The following is an 11,655-nucleotide window of genomic DNA, read 5'->3' as shown; positions in this document are numbered from 1 at the left end:
AAAAATCAACGAAAAAGAAATGTTTTATAACAGATGAGAAAGTATGGAGCCAATATCGCCATAAAGGTAACAAAGTGACGATCCCAAACAAATGTCAAATATAGAGAATAAATTCTTTAACCCCATTTTTGTAATGCCAAAATATATAATTGATCTCAATATTCTTATAAAATTTAAAACAATATAAATCTATCGCCTCAAAGTTTCTTCTTCTTGTACATATATGTCACAGATCACAAGTATTTTTTGTATACTAAATGCCTGCAACATGTAAAAAGTTTCAATTTCATAATATCATAAACTACACACTTCATTCATTTATTATACAAATATTTTTTAAGAAATAATCGTTTAATATATCCCCATTCTTGCTAAGTCAACACCCTACACAAATGTCGTTAGTGTAAGCTTGCTTTTTATACGGTAATAAAAAGCTGAACAAAAGTAAATGATACAAACAGACACACACACACCCACCCACAGTAGAAAAGCAGGCGCAAGCTGATGTGACATGACGTATGAGCAACATTTTGCGAAGTCAGGCTTGCAGGCATTTTCTTGTAAATTTTTTAGCACTTTGGTGCCAGCGGACACGTGTCGGCTTGAAGACACAAAGTGACATAATGCAGTTTTGTAATTAAAGCCGAGAGGTCACCGCGCCAATTTCCTTATTTTAATGCTCATAAAATAGTCATGCGCTCAGTTAAAGAACAGAGAGTATTGAGCTACTCTTAAATGAAGCACTTTTAATGGTGTAAGAGTTACATGTTATCCGAATTGAAAGAGCGCAAACGTCAGCTCTCTCGTGCGCGCTCTTCTGTTATCCACACGTTGCGCTGCGGATAAGAATTGCAGATGAAACCTAACCTAGGCAAAAGGCGTGCGACGACTTCAACTCAAATTCAGTTGTACGCAGCACAAGGCAGAGAAAACAATCGAATGCAGCGCGCGTCCTACCGCACGGCATTCACAAACAAACCAATACAAACGCACGCCTACACACATTAGTCCAAATCGCGTTTATATGAAGACGGACGTGGCGAGGTGTGAGTTTCATGGCTGTTTGACTGCGCACGTGTACGAATATGTGCCGGTGTGTGACAGCTACTGTGACGGGCACGCTGGAATACGAAATTTGTGAATTGCAAATTAAATAGCGCAAGCGAAAGCAAAGTACATAAATAAATAAATTAATGAGTTAAACAAATAATTGAGTGATGTGTAAAGGAGGCCAAAGTTAACTAAGTGAAGTGAAGTTAATTGTGGGAAGACAGTTCATAGTGGTGAAGTGGGCTATTCAACGCCTAATGACCGCACTTTAAGCGGCAGAGTAATATAGAATAAATATTGTGCTCAAAAACCAATAGCTAAGAAGCAAGAATTATAAATAAATAAGAGTGCTACGCCAACGCCAAAAAGATTTCAAACTAAAACCAATATATGTATATTAATATAACAAAAATCTGCTTGCAAAATGCTTGCGTGTATGCGCAACCCGCACCGTTATGACGTTCCGTTACGTTTCCAGCAAAAAATGTCATAACTGCGATTTAGTGGTGCAACTCAACGCGGAATGCCATAACCGAAACAGAAGGTCGTGCTGATTTTAGCCGCCGCAGAAGCACGCATCTTAGCTACTCGCTGGATTTACATGCCCGTTGCATGACTGCCTGCTGTGTCGCGTTCAAACGGTATATGGACTTAACACCACTTACGAAACTATTTGCGATAAAAAGTAGTAGAGCAAGTGTAATGTATCCCGCGCGGTCATGTTGAGGCAGTCACAATGCGACTACTTAAATTTCGTGGCGCGTCGTAAATTCAATTTGACAGTTATTTCAGTGCACGGCTCAAAGTGAAATGCCCTGTGTCTGCGTGATTATAACGGTAAACACACACATAGGCATTTAAAGTGATCGTTCGTATTGGTGTTTGTAAGCTGCTACCTTTGTGATGGACTGTGCGCGCATGTAGCTGGAGATTACTCATACGCACCGTTGCTCCTGAGTGCCCACGCTCAAATAAATAAATGGTAATTTTAATGCGGCTCAGATTTATACGCATACACTAAGTATACCATGTTTGTGCGCATAAAGAGCACTCAAGCTCATACATATTAATAAGCGCTGCGCATGTATGTGTATATGTAAAAACAAGTCTAGCAGGCGAGACACGCGTTCATGCGTGCAGCTTAATACAGTCAGCGCGCATATGTGTTTGCACATGTATGTGTGTGTGGGTGTTAGCTGTAATTGCGCTGGTGAATTGTGTACTCCAAGTGGTTGTGTGCTTCTCCTTGCGGGCTCTTGTGTGTGTAATGATGTGCGTAAAGTTAATAAAAGAAGCAAGCCAACAAAAAATGTTACATGATAGCCTGTGGGCTTTATGCTACCAGTAAAATAACGGTAGTGAACCGCAAACCATATCATTGACCCCACAGCAGCCATTGGCGATTAACCACTCCGTTAACCAGTACATGCCATACAAGTATGTATGGGGTGCTTGTTGAGACAATAAGGCCCGCATGGGTTACGTATACGCAGAGGAGTTTTTGATTGCGTATATTTTGAGAAAGTTTGCGTGTTGTATGTTAATACAGTTGAAGGTTATGCATAATAACAATTAAAAAAAAAGAAAATAGTTTGTATTTTCGACTAGCAACAGATATAAAAATTGTATATAGTGAAATTATTGTGATAGATGATAGTCTGTTAAAATTACCTAAGTTTAAATATTTTTTCAAAATTGTATAATTTTGTAGTTTTTATGTACCAAGTTATGCAAATCGTTTATAAAAGCCGTAAAAAGAAATAGCAAATACTATAAGAATGAAAAGTGAATGAAAAATATTTAAAAAATATGCAATTTATAACCTTTTTGTGAAGTTTGGACCTACAAGTAAAACAGCATTCAAATTAGTCTAAAAACATGAATTTTATCATAAAATCAAAAGCGACGATGTAGAATTTATTATTAGTCAACATTTGCTTTTACTTCAGTTACTTGTATGTAAGATTGTACATCATTTATCAACATTGTTGCAAAAAGTCCCCAAAAAGTACGAAAAATAAACCGGGTAAATGATATTACAAAAAAAGGTATGTTGATAGGACTGTGTAATGTGTCTAATACAAGTATGATTACAAAATGTCAACTAGTTTGTTTACAGCAGCTGCTTAAGTCGCTTCCCCTCAGTAGTACGTTGCGATTTTTACAACGGATAAAAATATCGAATAAAGAATTTTTCTCAAGTTTTGTATTTCTTATCAACTTTAGGGCGAAGAAGCATTTAGAATTTTGAAAAGGACTTACGGTGATTTAGTTTTATAAAACTATATGCCTACGTGTGTGACTCGTGGCATGACGGACTTCGACCTCTTCAACTGATAAAATTATTAAAAAGAGTGAAAGATATGGTGCTTGAAAATCGCCAAACAACTGTTAGAGAAATGGCAAGAGAGTTCGATATCTCCCGCGAGTGCGTTTGTATAATTTTTGTGGTGGATATTTGGGTATGAAACGCATTTTTGCTCGACTCGTCCGGATAAAGCTGAAGTTTTTTCGCATCGACCCTCGATTGTGACCGAATGTAAAGCCAAAAACGCAATGAATACCATCGATCAACCACCCTATTCACCAGATTTGGCTGCGTATAATTTTTTCTTGTTTTACAATCTGAAATTGCCGCTCTGTGGGACTCGTTTTCTGTCCATCGAAGAGATAAAACAAAATTCGATGAAGGAGCTGAAGTCCAACCGAAAAAGTGCTTATGAAGAGCGTTTCGAGGGCTGGAAAAAATCGGTGCCAGAAGTTGTATTAGAAGTGTATCTGGAGGGGATTACTTTAAGGCGGCAAATAAATATTGATGAGTAATTAAATATTTTGTGTCTCATTTACAATTTCCGATTCCAATTTACTTTCTTGTCACATATATTGTGAGTAGAGAGTGTGCTTTTGAAATCTAGAGATTATCTGGCTATATTAAAAATAGCGTCATTTGTTTGTTTGTGGAATTTGATGCCAAATATTCATAATACTTAACAGAAGCCATAAACTTAACAAAAATAATTATTAATGAAAGCACAGAAAAAATGCTAAAGAGATACCTTTTCGTGATCAAAGAATTTTTTTTAATAATTTTGAAAAATAAAAGCATCAAAATAAATAACTTTTCTGCGATTGCTAATCACCAACTTCGAATGCTCAACCAACTTGCTTGCTGAATTGTCATTTTTTATAACAGTTATAAAATTTTTCAATACCCAATTGAAGTGCTAAACGACTGACAAATTTCATAAACGTGTGCAAAGGTGCGTGCCCAAACAAGACATTTATTATTATAAAATTGAACACCGTACCCGCTTTTCATACTACTATTATCTGTATTAAGTATTGAAAGTTTTTTTTTGTATTGCTGCTATGCTACCCCAAAATAAAAATAAAAAAAGTTTATTGCCTGCACGTGTTCACGACTTGACTGCAGCTCCTAACAACAAAAACAAACAAGAATAAAAGTAAATAAATACTTATACAGCTATGAGCATGTACCCTAAGCGCAAGTATTATAGTTTTATCGATGAGAAATTGGCGTGTCGTTTACGTCCTGCGGCAACCTTTGAAAGCTGTTGGATGCGTGCGCGCAACAAAATAAATAGCATTTATATAAAAAGAAAATGTATGTGTGAATGTTTGCAGAAGTGCTTAGTACGGATCTGAGCAATTAATTATATTGTGTGTAGGCAATATATTCACAGCAAAAGGCCGATCGAGTAAACTGTGAACACTTAAGCTGAGTTGTCATAGCGGAAGGCCAATGACCGTAGTGAAAAAAATAAATAAATAAAATGAATACTAAAATAAATTTGAAATTGAATTGATAAATTTTCCTAAATAACTTTGATTTATTAAGATAACTGCCCTGACAAAATTCTTTGCACATAATTTCGCCTTCTCATCACTACCGTATTGAATTAATGGATTCAATATTAATTTGCCTAGTTTTCTGATTTTAATCTTAATTATGGTATTTAAAATTACTACGTTGTTATCAATTTCTAATGGTTATGATTCATTTATAAAGCTCCTTTGTGTAGGAACGTTTTTAATGAAACTTTTTAATTTAGATGTAAAAATATTGACCTTCACTAAGTTCTTTCTAATATAAAAACAATGGAATATAGTGTTAGACGACATCTTTTGCGATTTTTCAGATAAATTATTGATAAACTTATAGAAAGCCATATCGTGGAAATCAAATAATTTTTCAAGATTGTATTAATTTCCTAAATAAGAAGTCTCGTTCTCCAGAAGCGATTTGTTAGCTATTTCGTAACAGTAAGCTTTCGTAGTGATTTTATTTATATAAATTGATATCTTGCACACGAAAATAAATAGACTTTTACACAATTTCAAAAGAAAGAAACATGCACTAAATAAACCATTTATTTCTTTCTCAATCAATATTGTTTAAACTGAAAGTTGGTGACCAAAGAAGAACCATTTTTGCACCAACAAAAGCATTAAAAATTAAGCAGCCAGCAAATTACCAAAGCATAAAAAGTGGTAATGTGTAAATATAGCTAACTGTTTGGGGTCTCATTTTTGTTGTTGTACTCATTTTGTTGTTAATAATAATTACCAAATTAAGTGTAAACCGTAACCAACGGAAAAAATGCGATAGGCCAACTTAGGCACCATAATTGCGGCACATCTACACACATCTTCTTCCTTATTGGCACATACACACATACTTCCAGCTATTTTATATTTAGGTATGTAATCGCCATAAATCGAACTCACACCTTCGGATATTTCGAAACACATTAGCGTAATTGGCAAAAGTTCATCAAAGTAAAATTAACGCAAAGAATTTGCGCAATACACGTTGCGTTTGTTGCGACTGGCGGTAGTACCGTTAGGTAGGCCAGAATTATGTTAATTATAAAAATAATGGTGAGGCGAAAACTTGGAAAAAATTGAAATGTTGTAGCCACAAGCTCGACGTGTAATGGTAAAAGTAAATTACTTGAAGGTAAAGTGAAAAGTTACTCAAAGCAATCACGCAATATTATGTAATCTATACGTGAAAAGTTCTGACTCTAGACGTATTAAAAAAAAAGAAAGAGTGTTATCATATACAAGGTACGTTCCAAAGTATACAGGACATTAAAAAAAAAACAGAACAAATAGTTTTTTCGGCAAAATCAATTTATTTTATTCAAAATAGTCTCCTTCTGCTTCAATACAGCTTTTTGCACGGTCCAAAAGCATGTCGAACAAGTGTTTTAGCTCGTTGGCTGGTATGACCGGCAGTATGCCAGTTCAAGCGTTTTGAATGGCCTCTACGTCTGCATAACGCCTTCCTTTCATGGGCTAATGCATTTTTCCGAAAAGGAAGAAGTCGCGCGGTGCCATATCAGATGAATACGGGGAGTGGTTAATGAATAAAATGTGATTTTAAGTCAAATAATCGGTCACAATGATGTCCTACGAATGTTGGATTCTGAGCAATTCTTGGTCGTTAGTCAATTTGTGCGGAACAAGTCGTGCACACACCTTTCGTGAGTACAAATGTTCGGTCAATATGCGATAAATCGATGTTTTGGAGATGTTCAATTCTATTTCCTTGAATTTCAATGATGATTTTGGCTGACTTTTGATGAATTCACGCACAGTTTCGATGGAACTTCCGGTGATCACGGATTTTGATTGGCCCACATGTTGATCGTTGTTTCATCAATTGAAAGATTTCGGTAACAATTTTACCAATATTAAGACAAAATAGAAAAGAGTATAAAAACTTAATTTAAATATTTTTAGTTTTTAGCATTATTTGGAAACCTAATCTGATCATATTTGACCGTACTTTAATACAAAGCTCTTTAATAAAACACTCAAGTAGGCTCTTGTGCCAATATGAGCATGCCAACGTTTACTAATTTGATGTACCAACAAGTGAATGGTTTGATATGGTAAGCTTTGGCTGTACTGACCTTCACTGCTTAAAGCGCATTTTGATTTTCTCGCTTTCGGTTATTTTTGAAGCGCCACGTGCAAGATTATTGCACGGTTCCAGGCTCATATTCACGTCTCGTTTTCAGTAATGGTTTAGTGAATGTACGACCCGTAGCTACGTTGTCAAATATCTCTGTTTTTAGTTAAAGATTCGAGTCTTTTGGTATGAGTCTAGTTTTTAAAGTTTTGTATGTGAGGCGGTCGATGACTTTACGACTTTCAGTGAATTCTTTACGCCACTTAAATCATATAATATCTTAAGCCGAATGAATACAAATTAACGGTTTTTGAAAAAAAATAAAATAAAATTATGTATATAAGTTTAATTAATTTATTTCTTTAATTTTTTATTTTCAGCTTGGAGTTAAAATTAGGCCAATAAGATCACGAAGTTTAAATAAATATGCATAAAAGTAAAAATAAATGAAAAATTAGTTTGAGAAATATTTGAAAAGTGTGCTGGCTAGTGGCTGCAGAAAAATTATTAAAAAATCTTAAATAGTTTACTGTGCTTATTAAACAATATTCAACAAAAAATAAATATATGGAGTTCATAAAAAAGGTTTAAGAATGTTATATACAAATAATCTCCACGTAAAAAAATGCTCGCAACTTTGAAAAAAGAAAAATTTACTTGTAAAACTTTAAAAGAGGTGTGCTTATGATTTGAAGAATTTAAATTATAAAATTTGAAAAATTCCTTCTGAATCTACATAAAAAAAACCAAACAAAAATAAATAAAATGTTCACTTAAATAACAAATTAATTACATTTAACGAAACATATCAAAAATTAGTCTGATTTTCTATTTATAATTATTAAATAAAACTTAACGCCAATATACAACAAAAAACATAAGTCAAAAGTCAAAGTTCTTGAAATTATACTAACTGTACTCAAAATAAATTTATTGACTCTCTTTAATTAACTCAAAATAAATCGAAAATAAAAACAAAATTTAACAGATAAATCTTTGAGTTTAAATCCACGGCCAAGTTTGAGCACAAATTCCCTATAACTACACTAACACATGCAAAGGCGTGCAATCGAAAGCAAACGACTTAACTGTGGAAATTGCATTTGCCATCAATTCGCTTAAAGTTATTACGCGTTTAATCGAGTTTTGGCGTATTTCAGTGTAATAATCGATTCAATCTGTGTCGAGCACAATTTATCGTCGTATGCTCCACTTTCACACGACTGCGACCGATGCGTGTGAAGCACAGCTAAAGCAAAAACAGTGAGTGAAATATATATTTACTGATAGTCGAAAAGTAATACTGGCAGTGTGTGTACGTGTGTGCAAATACATGTGTATCTGTATGTGTGTTTGACGCTAGCAGCTTATGTGTTAAGCTCGTCACATAAAAGGCTATGAAAGCTTAAGTCTAACGCTAAGCCGCTATCGTCTCACTTACACGAAATTGGTTTATTAATAACACCACTACAAGCACACCAAGCGCGTTAGCTGAAAGCGACAATATCTGCAAGCAATATCAGTAAACTGAACTCTCGGGATTATAACGCTTTACTAAAGTAAATAACAGCAACAACAATCAGTGTGCTATAAAGTTACGAAAATAAAAATAGAAAAACTAATCAAGAATAGTGCAGCAGTGAATGGCGGAAACCATGGCAGGATTGTGGCTGAATTTGACTTGCAAAAAGTGAGTACAAGTCGTAGAGTTTTAAGTACATGAACTTTTATGCATTCTTTTTTCAAGCTTTTCAAAGTAACGGCGCGTTTTTGGAACCAGCAGAAATGCAAGTTTTTCTTTCACGTGACTTAATGCAGCGCGACTATCGCGTTTTTACTTATTTTTAGTTATTTTATATAAGAAATCATGTCTATTTTGTTGTGAATACATGAATTGTGTAGCCGTGCTCGCCTCATTCTTTGTGGTGGAAAACCACGTTGAAAGCTGTTTGTTCTCCTTTTATATTATTTCTTATGCTGCAGTCGATCAGCGACCATTGTAAGCAATCTGCCAATGACCTGAGGTTGCATAAACGTAGCAGAGCAAATATGAAAGCTACAGTGTTTAAGATTGCTTATTCAGTGGCCAAAAGTTCTCTATCTCTAAGAAACACTTTTTATATGTTACATATTTTGCTATCGATTACGACTATTAATGTGTGCTCTGCTCGACCTAATTTTCCTTTATCAAGAAACATAACCCGAAAAGCTAAAAAAATATTACTATGGTTGCATTTAATCCAAGACGTCTGGACGTGCAGACCAAATTCCAATAGCTGAAGACTACTGCCTTGTAAAAACATTTTCAATTGTGTTGATATAACAAGGCCGTTGATGAGCACTATTGTCGAAGCCATCTTTTCAACCCGATGGATATTATTAAGAAACCTTTCATCCTAAAAAACCGTACTTATTAAGAAATGACCCACAGTGCGCAGTCCACTGTTATCAGCCAAGCAGATTGTATTAGCACTCAGACAGCGGCACTTACAGAATAAACAAGCGTTACAAGCAGTACAACAACAGCAGCAAAAGTTAGCAGTAAAAAAACCAAACAGCGAATTGGCCATTTTTGTGAGCCAGCCCTTTTAGTATAATCGGACAGCAGACAAATCAACGGACAGGCAGATAGACAGCCGGACGAGGAGCAGCCAAGCAGTCGCAGGTTCGACTTTCGCAATTTGGAAGGGCGATGACGACGCGAGATATGGCCGACATTGTTGCAAATGATATCCTGCCACGCCAAGCCATTTCCTCTTCCCTGCCATTAGCTGGCAAACGCAAAACCAACACCAAAACAAAGCAAAAGCGTTTGTGAAATTTGAGCGCCGCGCCGCTATTTAGTAGCAAATGTCAGTCAGTTTGTGTTGCGCCGTAGCGCTAATCAAATTTGCTGCTTTAAGTCGGTGATGTTTGCTTAACTTTGTTTTTTTCGGCTATGTATACTATATGTGGGTGTATTTTTATGTTTTGCGCTGAAATTATTGTGGTTACTTTCGTGGTCGTTTGATGTTTCTTTGCGTATTCGGTTGCGGCTTTCAGTTCGGTTTATTGAGTTGGCAGCCATTTAATTTAACGCTGCTTGACGGCCAAACCGTGTTGTGATTTGGTTCATAAATAATACGTGGGAAAGCATTGAATGACAAAGTAACTATTTTGGTAAAGTTGTCTTATTTTGATTTCAGGTACGCTTCTCTTACTATTTAGGTATTTTAAGAGTAGTTAATATAAGGGTATGATAATGTCGTTTTGACATTTCAAAAATCACCGAAACTAAACTTATTAACTTAACATCTGATAAAATTGCAAAAGGACTGATAATAGAAAAATTCTTTAATATTTAATATTTTAATATAAATTGTATTATCTCTTTCATAGTAGGCTTCTGAGTCGATTCAATCAAGCTAAATCCAATTTTTCTCACATATGCTATAAGCCTTCAGTGTGTTCGGCGCATATGTTTTTTTTGGCTTTTGGCTCTTTTTTATAGTGCCATTCGCTAGATTGTTGAGTACTTGGATGTTATATTCGTAAAACGTCTTGTCACCAGTAATGATGTCAAGCGTCGTGGCGTCGTCTTTGCAAAACAAATATGTTGATCTTTTTCTATATCTCCGATGCCAACATTCCGTAGTCTTAATTGTAAGGGAAACACCAAGTTTCAAGCAAATTCATTGTTATAATATTACACTTGTAATATTTTTTTTCATGTGAAAAATCGCCAGACTAAAAGCTTGTTGCCATTTAAAAAAAGTGTGTTGTTGTTGTTGTAACGGTTACCTAGTTGCCATTAGGATGGTAAGGTTCAGATAAGTTGTCAACGAGGTAATCCTACGGTAAGCCCTGGAAACGTGTTGTTTCGACGAGGTGTGACTATAGGAAGGGGGTGTCAGATGGAAGGTTAGCTAGGTATGCAAAGAGGGGGTAGAGTCATGCTGGAGACGTGTTGCATCCTGGACATATATTTGGCAAATGTCGGAGGAATTCCAGATAAGTAGGATTTTAACCTACTATAGTATCTAGAACGAAGTCTTGATTCTCGCGGCAACTCGAGCTTTTCGTCTGTAATGGGTGGTGGTTTGACTCCAAGTACGCCATTCACTGGGAGGGAGTTGGTGAAGGAGTTTATGGCTTCACTGTGAATGACGGTCAGTGCATGTCTGAAGTTCTTTGCGTCGGTAGTCTGGTCGGCGTATTTTCCTATGTTGCCGTCGTAGGAGGAGGTTTCGCTTCAAGCAGGTGACTGCTGAGATGATTTCTACAGGAGCATACAAGACTCACTTTGTAGATGTTCAATAGAAGACATCAAGAGACATTTCGTTAAATTTTATACTAAAGTCGAAATTAACTCGGATTTTATCTGGATAAAGGTTATTTTTCGGAGATTTAACCCCGTTTGAATCCGATCGATAAAAAAAGAAAAGAAATGACTTCAAATAAAACGGTGGATAAATATTGCAAGAAGTGAAGTATATTCTCCGTTTCGCATTCCATTGCTGCTCTTAAAAGCCGTAGGACCATTAAAAGCAACTATACTAAATACAAATATACTTTTGTATATTGGTCTCTACATACGCCCAGCAATCTATAATTTAATATACAAACTTGTTCCATATTTTTTGAAACACAAAAAGATAAGAGGTCCTTGATTATTATTTAAAATG

At 35.4% G+C, this 11,655-nt stretch overlaps 1 protein-coding gene across 1 annotated transcript in view; it reads left to right on the top strand.

Moving 5' to 3' along the window:
• The first annotated feature begins 888 nt into the window (after window positions 1-888).
• The window catches only part of LOC115066118 (uncharacterized), a 271,428-nt gene continuing 260,661 nt past the window's right edge, over window positions 889-11,655 (top strand). Inside the window, exons 1-2 of the mRNA XM_049449527.1 lie at window positions 889-2,032; window positions 7,372-8,681. The gene's annotated coding sequence lies outside the window, so the exon portion shown is untranslated. The remainder of the gene's footprint in view (window positions 2,033-7,371; window positions 8,682-11,655) is intronic.

This window comes from Bactrocera dorsalis, chromosome 2 (assembly GCF_023373825.1).
Source record: "Bactrocera dorsalis isolate Fly_Bdor chromosome 2, ASM2337382v1, whole genome shotgun sequence".
Lineage (NCBI taxonomy): Eukaryota > Metazoa > Arthropoda > Insecta > Diptera > Tephritidae > Bactrocera > Bactrocera dorsalis.
This window is presented reverse-complemented; position numbering and strand designations above follow the sequence as displayed.